The 14,599-nt window shown below is 47.5% G+C and overlaps 1 protein-coding gene across 2 annotated transcripts in view; it reads left to right on the top strand.

Annotated features, from left to right (window-relative positions):
* MGA (MAX dimerization protein MGA) overlaps positions 1-14,599 on the top strand; it is a 168,879-nt gene that overhangs the window by 97,983 nt on the left and 56,297 nt on the right. The window lies entirely within an intron of this gene.

Below are 14,599 nucleotides of genomic sequence, written 5' to 3'. Positions count from 1 at the left end.
CTACCATGTGTGTCAGTGGCCTTCCATAATCTTTTCTTTCATTTTTTTTTAATGACCTTCCTTCTTAGGCTGCTGTCACACTAGCAGTATTTGTAAGCCAAAACCAGGAGTGAGTGATAAATACAGAAGTGGTGCATATGTTTCTATTATACTTTTCCTCTATTTGTTCCACTCCTGGCTTTGGCTTACAAATACTGATGTAATATACTGACCAAATACTGCTAGTGTGACGGCAGCCTTATTTTTCTTGGGCGCTTCATTGGAGTACACAGGAACCATGGGTGTACGCTACTGCCGACAGGAGGCTGAACCTAAAGGTACCTTCACACTCAGCGACGCTGCAGCGATACCGACAACGATGTCGATCGCTGCAGCGTCGCTGTTTGGTCGCTGGAGAGCTGTCACACAGACAGCTCTCCAGCGACCAACGATCCCGGGGTCCCCGGGTAACCAGGGTAAACATCGGGTTACTAAGCGCAGGGCCGCGCTTAGTAACCCGATGTTTACCCTGGTTACCAGCGTAAAAGTAAAAAAAACAAACACTACATACTTACCTACCGCTGTCTGTTCCCGGCGCTCTGTTTCTCTGCAGTCCTCCTGTACTGGCTGTGAGCACAGCAGCCGGAAAGCAGAGCGGTGACGTCACCGCTCTGCTTTCCGGCTGACCGACGCTCACAGCCAGTGCAGGAGGAGTGCAGAGAAGCAGAGCGCCGGGGACAGACAGCGGTAGGTAAGTATGTAGTGTTTGTTTTTTTTACTTTTACACTGGTAACCAAGGTAAACATCGGGTTACTAAGCGCGGCCCTGCGCTTAGTAACCCGATGTTTACCCTGGTTACCAGTGAAGACATCGCTGGATCGGTGTCACACGCCGATCCAGCGATGTCTGCAGGGAGTCCAGCGACGAAATAAAGTTCTGGACTTTCCTCAGCGACCAACGATCTCCCAGCAGGGGCCTGATCGTTGGTCGCTGTCACACAGAACGATTTCCTTAACGATATTGTTGCTACGTCACAAAAAGCAACGATATCGTTAACGATATCGTTATGTGTGAAGGTACTTTAAGATTTAATAATTTTTACTTCTATAGCACCAACATATTCCGCATCACTTTACATTACAGGGGGTCTTGTACAGACAATAGACAATACAGAATAACCCGTAAATCAACAGATTCCAGGAGGAGTGAGAGCCCTGCTCGCAAGAGCTTACAATCTGTGAGAATTACAACTAAGAAAAAAAAAAAAAGTTGTCTCCTCCCCAGCTGGCTACACCTGACTATTTGCAACCAGGCTATTCTGTTTGGCTTATTGTCACTTAGAGAGCAGACGTGTATCTGGAGCTCCAGACGGTTTCTGCCAACTGTGTGCTTTATTTTTTTCTAATTCTCTTCTTTTGTCTCCAAAGATAGGGTAACAGAGGGGTATTTTCCTGACCTAAAATAAGTCAGTACTGTTCTGCCGGTCGTCAGTCTGTATCCTCTCTCGTCTGGACCGCAGAACATTTTTTTTCTCCTAGCATAGTTGGCGTTTAAGGGGTAGTCCAAAACGAACATTGATTTAATCCTAAATGTCTATTTAATATAATAATCTAATATACATAAATTAAGAAATCCCAACTGTTCAATCTCTACTCTGTTTTATTTTTTCTGTTACTTCCTGTTTGATGATCCTCCGTATGACATCCCAGTGCATACTGGGATACTCAAATGAGTCGTCAGATGGCAGAGGCTGCCTTGACTGAGCTGCCTTTCTTCTCTTCTTCTGCTTCTGAATGAGCAAGATAATACCAGCCATAGAGGTGACACCATTTGCTCAGCTCCACACCGGGCCACTGCATCTGGCTCTGCTTTTCCATTGGTACAAGTCTATCCTCTCACTGGATAATCTTGATTCTTCTCCCCACCCAAGTCAGACTATCTCTAATCTTATGATGGGAATCTCCCCTCATTCTTCTAACTCATCCATTCCTTCCTTTTCACTGGCAGATTGTTACAAGATGACATCCTTCTAGGTAGCGGAGCAGTCTTGCAGAAGTTGACTGTGCACGCTAAGTGGAAGAGTCACAAAGTCCTTCTTCCCATGAGGGCTCTGGAACCTTTGTTTCCAAATCCAGGACAGGAACACCGCTACCATGGCCTACATCAAGCAGGGACTCAATTGTCAAGCAATGTCACAGGTCTCACAGATTTTCTACTGGGTGGAACGAAGAGTCCCAAAAATCGCCGCAATCCAAATCCCTTGAATGAACAATTGGGCTGTAGACTTCCTAAGTTGTGAAGGCGTAATCGCAGGAAAGTGGTGTCATCATCCAACCTCCTTCGATCACATCTGCCTGTAGTGGGGTACTCCAAATGTCAACCTGATGGCATCCAGACACAATCACAAAGATCACCGTTTCGTACCCAGAGTTTGCAACCCTGTAGCGATCGCATCTGACACTCTGGCGAGCCCGTGGTCTTAGTTTTTCCTTATCTGTTCCTGTCTCTGCCACCTAAGATGTTCAAGAAGATCAAGTTAGAAGGAATTACTGTCATCTTTTGTGGCCTCGAGCTGGACCCTGAAGATCGTAGTACACAGAAGTGATTGACCTCCTCACAGAGGTTACGTGGAGACTGACAAGACTTTCTCTCCTAAGGTCCTTTTTCCCTTGCAAATTCTTGGTCACTTAGTTGATTGGCATTGCTGTTGATGCATTTCTAAAATATTACTGTTTCTATCATTATATGTAGAGGGCCTTCTGCTGGTGTACAAGGTCTCGTGTGTTTTTTTTTTTTTTTTACATTTTATAATTTTCACTTTTCTACAGTCGAGTCTTGAGTATGGTTTAGCTATTAGCTCTCTCCAAGAACAAGGTATCGACCCTCTCCATTCTTTTACAGAAATACCTGGTTTATAAACCTCAAGTCATCATCTTTCTTTAGGGTGTTGCCCACTCTATTCCTCCTTACTGGCTTACCTTGGATCCCTGGGACTTAATCCTGGCACTTAGACCATTAATGTCCTCTTTTTCATCTTATCCACGGCATTTTTCCACTCTGGCTTTCCTGCAAGGTGGCGTTCCTGATTCCTATCACTTCTATTAGGCGAGTATCTGAACAAGTAGCCCTATCCTGCTGCTCTCCTTTCCTTAGTCATTCACCTGGTTTAGTGAGGTGCCTTCATTCCTTCCCAAGGTGGTTTCTTCCATCCACCTGAACAAAGAGATCATTCTTCCTTTCCTCGACTCTTCTCCTTATAATCCTTACACCAGGGGTGTCAAACTGCATTCCTCGAGGGCCTCAGACCATGCGTGTTTTCAAGATTTCCTTTGCATTACACAAGGTGCTGGAATCATTCTGTGCAGGTGATTAAATTATCACCTGTGCAATACAAGGAAATCCTGAAAATATGACCTGTTTGCGGCCCTCGAGGAATGCAGTTTGACACCCGTGCCTTACACTGTTTGGATCTGGTAACAGCAGTGCGTCACTACCTAATGGTGACAACTTTCTTCAGACCCAACCAAGGTCTTTCTGCCGCCAAGGCGACCATTGCCTTCTGGATTCGTTCTACTGTCCTGGAAGCTTATAAATCTAAAATCAAAGCATCCCTGCTAGGAATCAAGGCTCATTCCACTGGGGCAGTGGGAGCATTTTGAGCTCTTCACCATCAGGCATTGACCTTGCAGTTTTGTAAAGCTGCTACTTGGTCCCTCGTTCACAAGTTCTCAAAATTCTACAGTGTTCACATTTTTGCATCAGTGGATGCGAGTCTGGACAAAAAAGCTGCGCGGTTTACTAGCTGAAGGATTTGCCTACAAAATTCATACCTATTTCCTGCCCTAATGATTGTTTTGGGTTGTCCCACGTTTCCTTAGTCAACTGTTATGGACCTGGTGGTTAGGAGCACCCGAAACGACCTGATGGTTAAACTAACAAAGGACAAGCTCTGGGAAGTGGGAGCTCTGCTGACCGCAACCCCTAATCCTATCACACACACTAGAAATAGCCGTGGAGCGTACCTAACTCTCCCTAGACGCCTCTTCACAGCCTAAGAGCTAACTAGCCCTAGAGATAGAAAATAAAGCCTACCTTGCCTCAGAGAAATTCCCCAAAGAAAAAGGCAGCCCCCCACATATATTGACTGTGAGTTAAGATGAAAATCACAAACACAGAAATGAAACAGGTTTCAGCAAAGGGAGGCCAGACTTACTAAACAGACTGAGGATAGGAAAGGTAACTTTGCGGTTAGCACAAAAAACTACAAAAGACCACGCAGAGTGTGCAAAAAGACCTCCGCACCGACTCACGGTGCGGAGGTGCCACTCTGCATCCCAGAACTTCCAGCTAGCAAGGCAAAATCATGATAGCAAGCTGGACAAGAAAACAATGAACAAATAATTAACTAGCAGGGACTTAGCTTCTGCTGGAGTAGACAGGTCACCCGAAAGATCCAAGAGCGAACTGAACCAGTACAAGAACATTGACAGCTGGCATGGAGTAACGATCTGAGTGGAGTTAAATAGAGCAGCCAGCCAATGAATAAACTAAGTCACCTGTGGAAGGAACCTCAGAAGCAGCAGCATCACTCACAGCCACCAGAGGGAGTCCATGGACAGAACTCGCCGAAGTATCATTCATGACCACAGGAGGGAGTTTGATAACAGAATTCACAACAGTACCCCCCTCTTGAGGAGGGGTCACCGAACCCTCACCAGAGCCCCCAGGCCGATCAGGACGAGCCAAATGAAAGGCACGAACTAGATCGGCAGCATGAACATCAGAGGCAAAAACCCAGGAATTATCTTCCTGACCATAACCCTTCCACTTGACCAGGTACTGGAGTTTCCGTCTCGAAATACGAGAATCCAAAATCTTCTCCACCACATACTCCAACTCCCCCTCGACCAACACCGGGGCAGGAGGATCAACGGAGGGAACCATAGGCGCCACGTATCTCCGCAATAATGACCTATGGAACACATTATGGATGGCAAAAGAAGCTGGAAGAGCCAAACGAAATGACACAGGATTGAGAACTTCAGAAATCTTATACGGACCAATGAAACGAGGCTTCAACTTAGGAGAGGAAACCTTCATAGGAACATAACGAGACGACAACCAAACCAAATCCCTAACACGAAGTCAGGGACCAACACAGCGCCGGCGGTTAGCGAAACGTTGAGCCTTCTCCTGGGACAATGTCAAATTGTCCACCACATGAGTCCAAATCTGCTGCAACCTATCCACCACAGTATCTACACCAGGACAGTCCGAAGACTCAACCTGCCCTGAAGAGAAACGAGGATGGAAACCAGAATTTCAGAAAATAGGCGAAACCAAAGTAGCCGAGCTGGCCCGATTTATTAAAGGCGAACTCAGCCAAAGGCAAGAAGGACACCCAATCATCCTGATCAGCAGAAACAAAGCATCTCAGATATGTTTCCAAAGTCTGATTAGTTCGTTCAGTTTGGCCATTAGTCTGAGGATGGAAAGCCGAAGAAAAAGACAAATCAATGCCCATCTTAGCACAAAAGGACCGCCAAAACCTCGAAACAAACTGGGAACCTCTGTCCGAGACGATGTTCTCCGGAATGCCATGCAAACGAACCACATGCTGGAAAAACAATGGTACCAAATCAGAGGAGGAAGGCAATTTAGACAAGGGTACCAAATGGACCATCTTAGAGAAGCGATCACAAACCACCCAAATGACCGACATCCTTTGAGAAACAGGTAGATCTGAAATAAAATCCATGGAAATATGCGTCCAGGGCCTCTTCGGGACCGGCAAGGGCAAAAGCAACCCACTGGCACGAGAACAGCAGGGCTTAGCCCGAGCACAAGTCCCACAGGACTGCACAAAAGAACGCACATCCCGTGACAAAGAAGGCCACCAAAAGGATCTAGCCACCAAATCTCTGGTACCAAAGATTCCAGGATGACCAACCAACACCGAACAATGAACCTCAGAGATAACTCTACTAGTCCATCTATCAGGGACAAACAGTTTCTCCGCTGGACAACGGTCAGGTCTATCAGCCTGAAACTTCTGCAGCACCCGCCGCAAATCAGGGGAGATGGCAGACAAAATTACCCCCTCTTTGAGAATACCCGCCGGCTCAGGAACACCCGGAGAGTCAGGCACAAAACTCCTTGACAGGGCATCATCCTTCACATTCTTAGAGTCCGGAAGATATGAAACCACAAAATCAAAACGGGAGAAAAACAGCGACCATCGAGCCTGTCTAGGATTCAACCGTTTGGCAGACTCGAGATAAGTCAAATTCTTGTGATCCGTCAAGACCACAACGCGATGCTTGGCTCCTTCAAGCCAATGTCGCCACTCCTCGAATGCCCACTTCATGGCCAACAACTCTCGATTGCCAACATCATAATTGCGCTCAGCAGGCGAAAACTTTCTAGAAAAGAAAGCACATGGTTTAATCACCGAGCCATCAGAACTTCTTTGCGACAAAACAGCCCCTGCTCCAATCTCAGAAGCATCAACCTCGACCTGAAACGGGAGCGCAACATCTGGCTGGCACAACACAGGGGCAGAAGAAAAACGACACTTCAACTCCTGAAAAGCCTCTACAGCCGCAGAGGACCAATTGACCACATCAGCACCTTTCTTGGTCAAATCAGTCAACGGTTTAGCAACACTAGAAAAATTAGCGATGAAGCGACGGTAAAAATTAGCAAAGCCCAGGAACTTCTGCAGGCTCTTCACAGATGTTAGCTGAGTCCAATCATAAATGGCCTGAACTTTAACAGGGTCCATCTCGATAGTAGAAGGGGAAAAAATGAAACCCAAAAATGAAACCTTCTGAACTCCAAAGAGACATTTTGACCCCTTCACAAACAAGGAATTAGCGCGAAGGACCTGGAACACCATTCTGACCTGCTTCACATGAGACTCCCAATCATCCGAAAAGACCAAAATATCATCCAAATATACAATCATGAATCTATCCAGGTACTTTCGGAAGATGTCATGCATAAAGGACTGAAACACAGATGGAGCATTAGAAAGCCCGAATGGCATAACCAGGTACTCAAAATGGCCCTCGGGCGTATTAAATGCTGTTTTCCATTCATCGCCCTGTTTAATACGCACAAGATTATACGCCCCTCGAAGATCTATCTTGGTGAACCAACTAGCCCCCTTAATCCGAGCAAATAAATCAGACAGCAGCGGCAAAGGGTACTGAAATTTGACTGTGATCTTATTGAGAAGGCGGTAATCAATACAAGGTCTCAAAGAACCATCCTTCTTGGCCACAAAAAAGAACCCTGTTCCCAACGGTGATGACGACGGACGAATATGACCTTTCTCCAAGGATTCCTTTATATAACTCCGCATAGCGGCGTGCTCTGGCACAGATAAATTGAACAGTCGGCCCTTAGGAAACTTACTACCAGGAATCAATTTTATAGCACAATTGCAATCCCTATGAGGAGGTAGGGTACTGGATTTGGGCTCATCAAATACATCCCGGTAATCCGACAAAAACTCAGGGACTTCAGAAGGAGTGGAAGGCGAAATTGACAGCAATGGAACATCACCATGTACCCCTTGAGAACCCCAGCTGGACACAGACATAGATTTCCAATCCAATACTGGATTATGGACCTGTAGCCATGGCAACCCCAAAACGACCACATCATGCAGATTATGCAACACCAAAAAGCGAATATCCTCCTGATGTGCAGGAGCCATGCACATGGTCAATTGAGTCCAGTACTGAGGCTTATTCTTGGCCAAAGGCGTAGCATCAATTCCTCTCAATGGAATAGGATACTGCAAGGGCTTCAAGAAAAAACCACAGCGCCTGGCAAACTCCAAGTCCATCAAATTCAGGGCAGCGCCTGAATCCACAAATGCCATAACAGAATAGGACGACAAAGAGCAAATCAGAGTAACGGACAAAAGAAATTTAGACTGTACCGTACCAATGGTGGCAGACCTAGCGAACCGCTTAGTGCGCTTAGGACAATCGGAGATAGCATGAGTGGAATCACCACAGTAAAAACACAGCCCATTCCGATGTCTGTGTTCTTGCCGTTCAGCTCTGGTCAAAGTCCTATCACATTGCATAGGCTCAGGCCTATGATCAGAGAATACCGCCAAATGGTGCACAGCTTTTCGCTCACACAAGCGCCGATCGATCTGAATGGCCAAGGACATAGACTCATTCAGACCAGCAGGCGTGGGAAATCCCACCATGACATCCTTAAGGGCTTCAGAAAGACCCTTTCTGAAAATTGCCGCCAGGGCACACTCATTCCACTGAGTAAGCACAGACCACTTTCTAAACTTCTGACAGTACACCTCCGCTTCATCCTGACCCTGACACAAAGCCAGCAAGATTTTCTCTGCCTGATCCACTGAATTTGGTTCATCATAAAACAATCCAAGCGCCAGAAAAAACGCATCTACATCACGCAATGCAGGATCTCCTGGCGCAAGGGAAAATGCCCAGTCTTGAGGGTCTCCACGCAACAAAGAAATAAAGATTTTTACTTGTTGAACGGGGTCACCAGAGGAGCGGGGTTTCAAAGCAAGAAACAGTTTACAATTATTTTTGAAATTTAGGAACTTAGATCTATCCCCAGAAAACAAATCAGGAATAGGAATTCTAGGCTCTAACATCGGATTCTGAACTACAAAATCTTGAATGTTTTGTACCCTTGCAGTGAGATGATCCACACAAGAGGACAGACCTTGAATGTCCATAGCTACACCTGTGTCCTGAACCACCCAGAGGTTTAGGGGAAAAGAAAGACAAAACACACTGCAGAGAAAAAAAATGGTCTCAGAACTTCTCTTATCCCTCTATTGAGATGCATTAACACTTTTGGGCCAGCTGTACTGTTATGGACCTGGTGGTTAGGAGCACCCGAAACGACCTGATGGTTAAACTAACAAAGGACAAGCTCTGGGAAGTGGGAGCTCTGCTGACCGCAACCCCTAATCCTATCACACACACTAGAAATAGCCGTGGAGCGTACCTAACTCTCCCTAGACGCCTCTTCACAGCCTAAGAGCTAACTAGCCCTAGAGATAGAAAATAAAGCCTACCTTGCCTCAGAGAAATTCCCCAAAGAAAAAGGCAGCCCCCCACATATATTGACTGTGAGTTAAGATGAAAATCACAAACACAGAAATGAAACAGGTTTCAGCAAAGGGAGGCCAGACTTACTAAACAGACTGAGGATAGGAAAGGTAACTTTGCGGTTAGCACAAAAAACTACAAAAGACCACGCAGAGTGTGTAAAAAGACCTCCGCACCGACTCACGGTGCGGAGGTGCCACTCTGCATCCCAGAACTTCCAGCTAGCAAGGCAAAATCATGATAGCAAGCTGGACAAGAAAACAATGAACAAATAATTAACTAGCAGGGACTTAGCTTCTGCTGGAGTAGACAGGTCACCCGAAAGATCCAAGAGCGAGAACATTGACAGCTGGCATGGAGTAGCGATCTGAGTGGAGTTAAATAGAGCAGCCAGCCAATGAATAAACTAAGTCACCTGTGGAAGGAACCTCAGAAGCAGCAGCATCACTCACAGCCACCAGAGGGAGTCCATGGACAGAACTCGCCGAAGTACCATTCATGACCACAGGAGGGAGTTCGATAACAGAATTCACAACAGTCAACCATTGAAGTGTCTGAGAAAAGAGGATTTTTGAACTTACGATTAAATCCTCTTCTTGTAGCCTTTATTAAGAGACAAAACACCTTCCCTTTTTGTTCACGTTGCCTCGTTGGGATGTATTAATAAAATTTCTGCATCTCCAAAAGCTTTCTTTATCGCTTCATTGGGGACACAGGTAGCCATGGGTGTATGCTGTTGTCCCTAGGAGGCTGACACTTTGCAAATAAAAGGAAATTACTCCTCCTCCACAGTACACGCTCACCAACTGACACAAAGCTCACTAATCAGTTTTAGGTTAGTGTCAGTAGGAGGCAGACCTGGATCCGATTTTAGATCCGTCTTTTCTTTTTCCGGTCACCCTGTTTTTTTACTCACTTGTTTCCCCCATTTTTCTTTCAGGTTCTTTTTCTACAGGGTGTAATTTCTCACCCTGTTTTTCTACACTCTTTCGACTGAGAGAACAATGTGGTGTCACCCACATCGTCCACTCTTAGAATTGCAGGGCAGAGTCTAATTCCCTGTCATCTCAGTGTTTCAGGGTCAATTCTCAGTGGCTGGTCCTAACCCTGTCCTCGGTGTGGGCCGGGAGGACGACTCTGGTTACTTGTCTGTAGTCTTCACCCCTTTAGGGGTTGACACTGTCTTCTGCAACGTCCAGATCCGTGACAGTGCGGTAAGGAGGACGCCATATCCCAGAGACCCCCATCCACTCGAGGACCCATACGTCTTCCTCATGGGCGAAGAAGGATAAGGACTCTCTTTTAAGGTACGTCCTCCCCGCCATTCCCCCCGTGCTAGTCCAGATACAGCTGGTGTCGCGATGTCCACCCAGGCCCTCTCTCAAAATTTATTCCTCGCCTTTGGGCTGTCTCCTGGCTCCCCGCAACCCCTTTTCAGCTAAGCCTCTTTCCCATCTCCGGTTAATCAGCGCGCATGCTTTTTTATCCAATGGGAAAGCTAATCTCTTCTTCTCCATACCACGCCAATGCCCTTTGCGATTAGCATCACTGTCTGCGCTCGTTATTCTCGCTCGTTTTTAGGCCTAACACAGGGCCTCTTCCTTCATGCTAATCCATGCCTTCGGCAGGAATGGCAATCAGCAAGCAGGACCTTACTTGTGCACTACCCGGCCTGAACAACTGACGGCTCTTCTCCTACAGCATCCAGTCCCTGCCTCTTCCTCCGGTTCATCAGCTCCAGCGGCAGCTCTGCTCTCTACGTGCGGCCACGGTTCTGGGGGACACAGTAGCCCTCGCAGCTACATTTGGACCGTCGCTGACTTTGAGTAGGCTCTGTTGTAACTGGCCCTATCCTTTTCTCTTCAGGATTTTATTCCAACCTCTTTGTGGTTCCAAAAAAGATGGCTCCCTTTAACCATTTGAGATCCAGAATTGGACAAACAGTTGAGTCTGTCTCCATCACTTATAGAGTTCCTATAGAACCCGAGGAGTTTCTCTGCTCAGTGGACTGTTAGGATGCTTACGTGCACATCCCTACTTGTGTCCCGCATCAGAGATTTCTCCGATTCACGATTCCAGAGGAGCACTACCAGTTCAGTCGTTCCCTTCGGCCTGACCTCTGCCCCTAGGGTGTTTACAAAGATTATGGCAACGGTCATGCCCTTTGTTCGATCCAAGGGGATACTCATCATCCCTTGCATGGACAATCTGTTGAAAAAAGGTCCTTCCTCCCGAGACTGACCGCCAGAGCTTTCAGATAACTCGGGACATTTTCTCCGGTCTTGGCTAGATGCTCAACAGGGAAAAGTCTTCCCTGATCCCGCCTCGACGCCTGGTGTTTTTTGGGCATGCTGTTGGACACCACTTGTGCCAAGGTCTTTCTTCCAGAGAAAAAGATCTCATCACTGTGACTGGGGATCTATCTGTTCCCTAAGACTGCCATTTCCTCATCCCCTGCGACTCTGCATGAGCGTACTGGAGAAGATGATTGCCACCATGGAAGCTGTACCCTTTGCCCAGTTCCATACCCATCCCCTTCAACTAGCTCTCTTGTCAGCTTGGGACAAGAGTACCTCCTCCCTGAACCGTCCCATTATGATATCCCTTTGGGTGAGACAGTCTCTGACATGGTGGACCCTTTTGTCCTTCGCTCTACGCTTCAAATCATTCCTTCCACTCCGCTGGCTATTCTTTACCATCAACACCAGTCTCCTCGGATGGGGAACGGTTTTTCTCCATCGCACAGCTCAGGGTCACCGGAACTCTCAGATGGCCACTCTTCCCATTAAATTGCTGGAAATCAGAGCAATTTACCTCTCCCTTGGCCACTGGCAGAATCACCTTGCTGGTCATCTAGTTTGTGTTCAGTCAGACAGCGCCATAGCCGTGGCATGTATAAATCGCCAAGGTGGGACGCGCAGCAAATCAGTAATGGTGAGGGTAGCAAGGATTCAGTTTTGGGCAGAACGCCACGTACCAGCAATATCAGCAGTTCACATTCCGCGGCTGGACAGTTGGGCAGCTGACTTCCTGATTGGTCAGGGTCCCACCTCGGGTGAGTAGTCTCTCAACACTGCCGTCTTCAACCAGATCTGTCACAGATGCTCACTCCGGACGTCGATCTGATGGCGTCTCAGATAAATCATAAGGTGCCTGGTTTTGTAGCCAGGTCTTGCGACTCCCTAGCCTTCGGTTATGACGCTCTGGTCATTCCGTGGTCCCAATTTCAGCTATTCTATTTTTTTTTTCCCTCCTCTCCCACGGATTCCAAAAGTCTTAAAAAAAGATCAAGGCGGAGGGGGTCCAAGTAGTTATCCTGGTAGCTCTGGATTGGCCCAGAAGGGCCTGGTATGCGACGTTAGTAAACCTGCTCGTGGACATCCCGTGGAGGCTTCCAGACCATCCAGACCTCTCACAGGGCCCCCTCTTCCACTAGAGTTCTCTGTCTCTTGAATTTAATGGCATGGCTGTTGAGGCTGCCATTCTGAGGGAGGCTTGTTTTTCTCCTCATGCCATATAGACCATGATAAATGCGAGAAAACGTGCGTCCTCACGCATTTACCATATATATTAGAAGGCTTTATTTCAGTGGAGTGAAGACCTTAATTTCGTTCCTATATCCTTTTCCCTCCTGTCCACACTGGCCTTTCTACAGTCAGGCCTAGATTCTTATCTCGCTCTCAGTACTCTTAAGGTACCTTCACACTAAACGACGCTGCAGTGATACCGACAACGATCCGGATCGCTGCAGCGTCGCTGTTTGGTCGCTGGAGAGCTGTCACACAGACCGCTCTCCAGCGACCAACGATGCCGGTAACCAGGGTAAACATCGGGTTACTAAGCGCAGGGCCGCGCTTAGTAACCCGATGTTTACCCTGGATACCATCCTAAAAGTAAAAAAAACAAACGCTACATACTTACCTACCGCTGTCTGTCCCTCGGCGCTGTGCTTTCTTGCACTCACTGTGAGCACAGCGGCCGAAAAGCAGAGCGGTGACGTCACCGCTGTGCTTTCCGGCCGCTGTGCTCACAGCCAGAGCAGAGAAGCACAGCGCCGGGGACAGACAGCGGTAGGTAAGTATGTAGCGTTTGTTTTTTTACTTTTAGGATGGTATCCAGGGTAAACATCAGGTTACTAAGCGCGGCCCTGCGCTTAGTAACCCGATGTTTACCCTGGTTACCAGCGAAGACATCGCTGAATCGGTGTCACACACGCCGATTCAGTGATGTCAGCGGGAGAGCCAGCGACCAAAGAAAGTTCTGGCCTTCTAGCCCCGACCAGCGATATCACAGCAGGATTCTGATCGCTGCTGCGTGTCAAACTAAACGATATCGCTAGCGAGGACGCTGCAACGTCACGGATCGCTAGCGATATCGTTTAGTGTGAAGGTACCTATAGGGTATGTGCTCACGTATCTGTGAGTGCTGTGGATTTTTCTGCAGCGGATTTGATGAATCCGCAGTGCAAAACCGCTGCGGTTTTTCCTGCGGATTTATCGCGGTTTCTATTTCGGATTCCGCTGCGGGTTTACACCTGCAGTTTTCTATTGGAGCAGGTGTAAACCCGCAGCGGAATCCGCACAAAGAATTGACATACTGCGGAATGTAAACCGCTGCATTTCCGCGTGTTTTTTTCCGCAGCATGTGCACTGCGGATTTAGTTTCCCTTAGGTTTACATTATACTGTAAACGCAGCAAAATCCGCAGCGTGTGCACATACCCTTAAGGGTCAGGTCTCTGCGCTTTCAGTTCTTTTTTAGCAAAATATGGCCTTTTGTCCCCAGGTAAAGATCTTCCTTCAGGGTGTCGCTCACCTGGCACCTCCGTGTCATCCTCTGAAAGAGCTCTGGGATCTTAATCTCGTACTAGGCTTTCTTCACCAACCTCCTTTCTAACCCATTAAGGACATTACATTTTCGCTCCTTTCATGGAAGGTTGCCTTTTTCGGCGCAGTCACCGCCATCTCTGAGTTGGTTGCACTATCTTGCCGATCCCCATTTCACGTTCTTCATCAGGATAGGGTGGTGCTCAGACCTGTCCCTTCCTTCCTGCCTAAAGTGGTGTCTTCCTTCCACATTAATGAAGAGATCGTTCTACCTTCTCTCTGTCCTTCTCCAGTTCATGCTCTGGGGAAGTCCCTCCACTAACTGGATCTGGTCAGAGCCCTTTGTTTCTATCTCTCAAGAACTGCTTATTTTAGTCACTCTGACGCCTTGTTTATCATTCTTAAGGGTTGTCGTAAGGGGCACCCAGCTTCCAAATCTACCGTGCCGGGTGCTCCTCTGGATTCATTCAGCGATACTGAAGGCATGTCACGTCATGGGGGGGTGTGAGGTCCTGGGCCATTTCGCCACCAGGCCTCTGCATCTCAGATTTGCAAGGCCGCGACCTGGTCATCTTTGCACACTTTTGCGAGGTTCTACAGGGTTCATACCCATGCCTCGTTTGATGTTGGCCTGAGAAGAAAGGTACTGCAGGCAGCAGTCACCCGCCACCCGACT

Source organism: Ranitomeya imitator, chromosome 1 (assembly GCF_032444005.1).
Source record: "Ranitomeya imitator isolate aRanImi1 chromosome 1, aRanImi1.pri, whole genome shotgun sequence".
NCBI classification, from domain to species: domain Eukaryota; kingdom Metazoa; phylum Chordata; class Amphibia; order Anura; family Dendrobatidae; genus Ranitomeya; species Ranitomeya imitator.
This window is presented reverse-complemented; position numbering and strand designations above follow the sequence as displayed.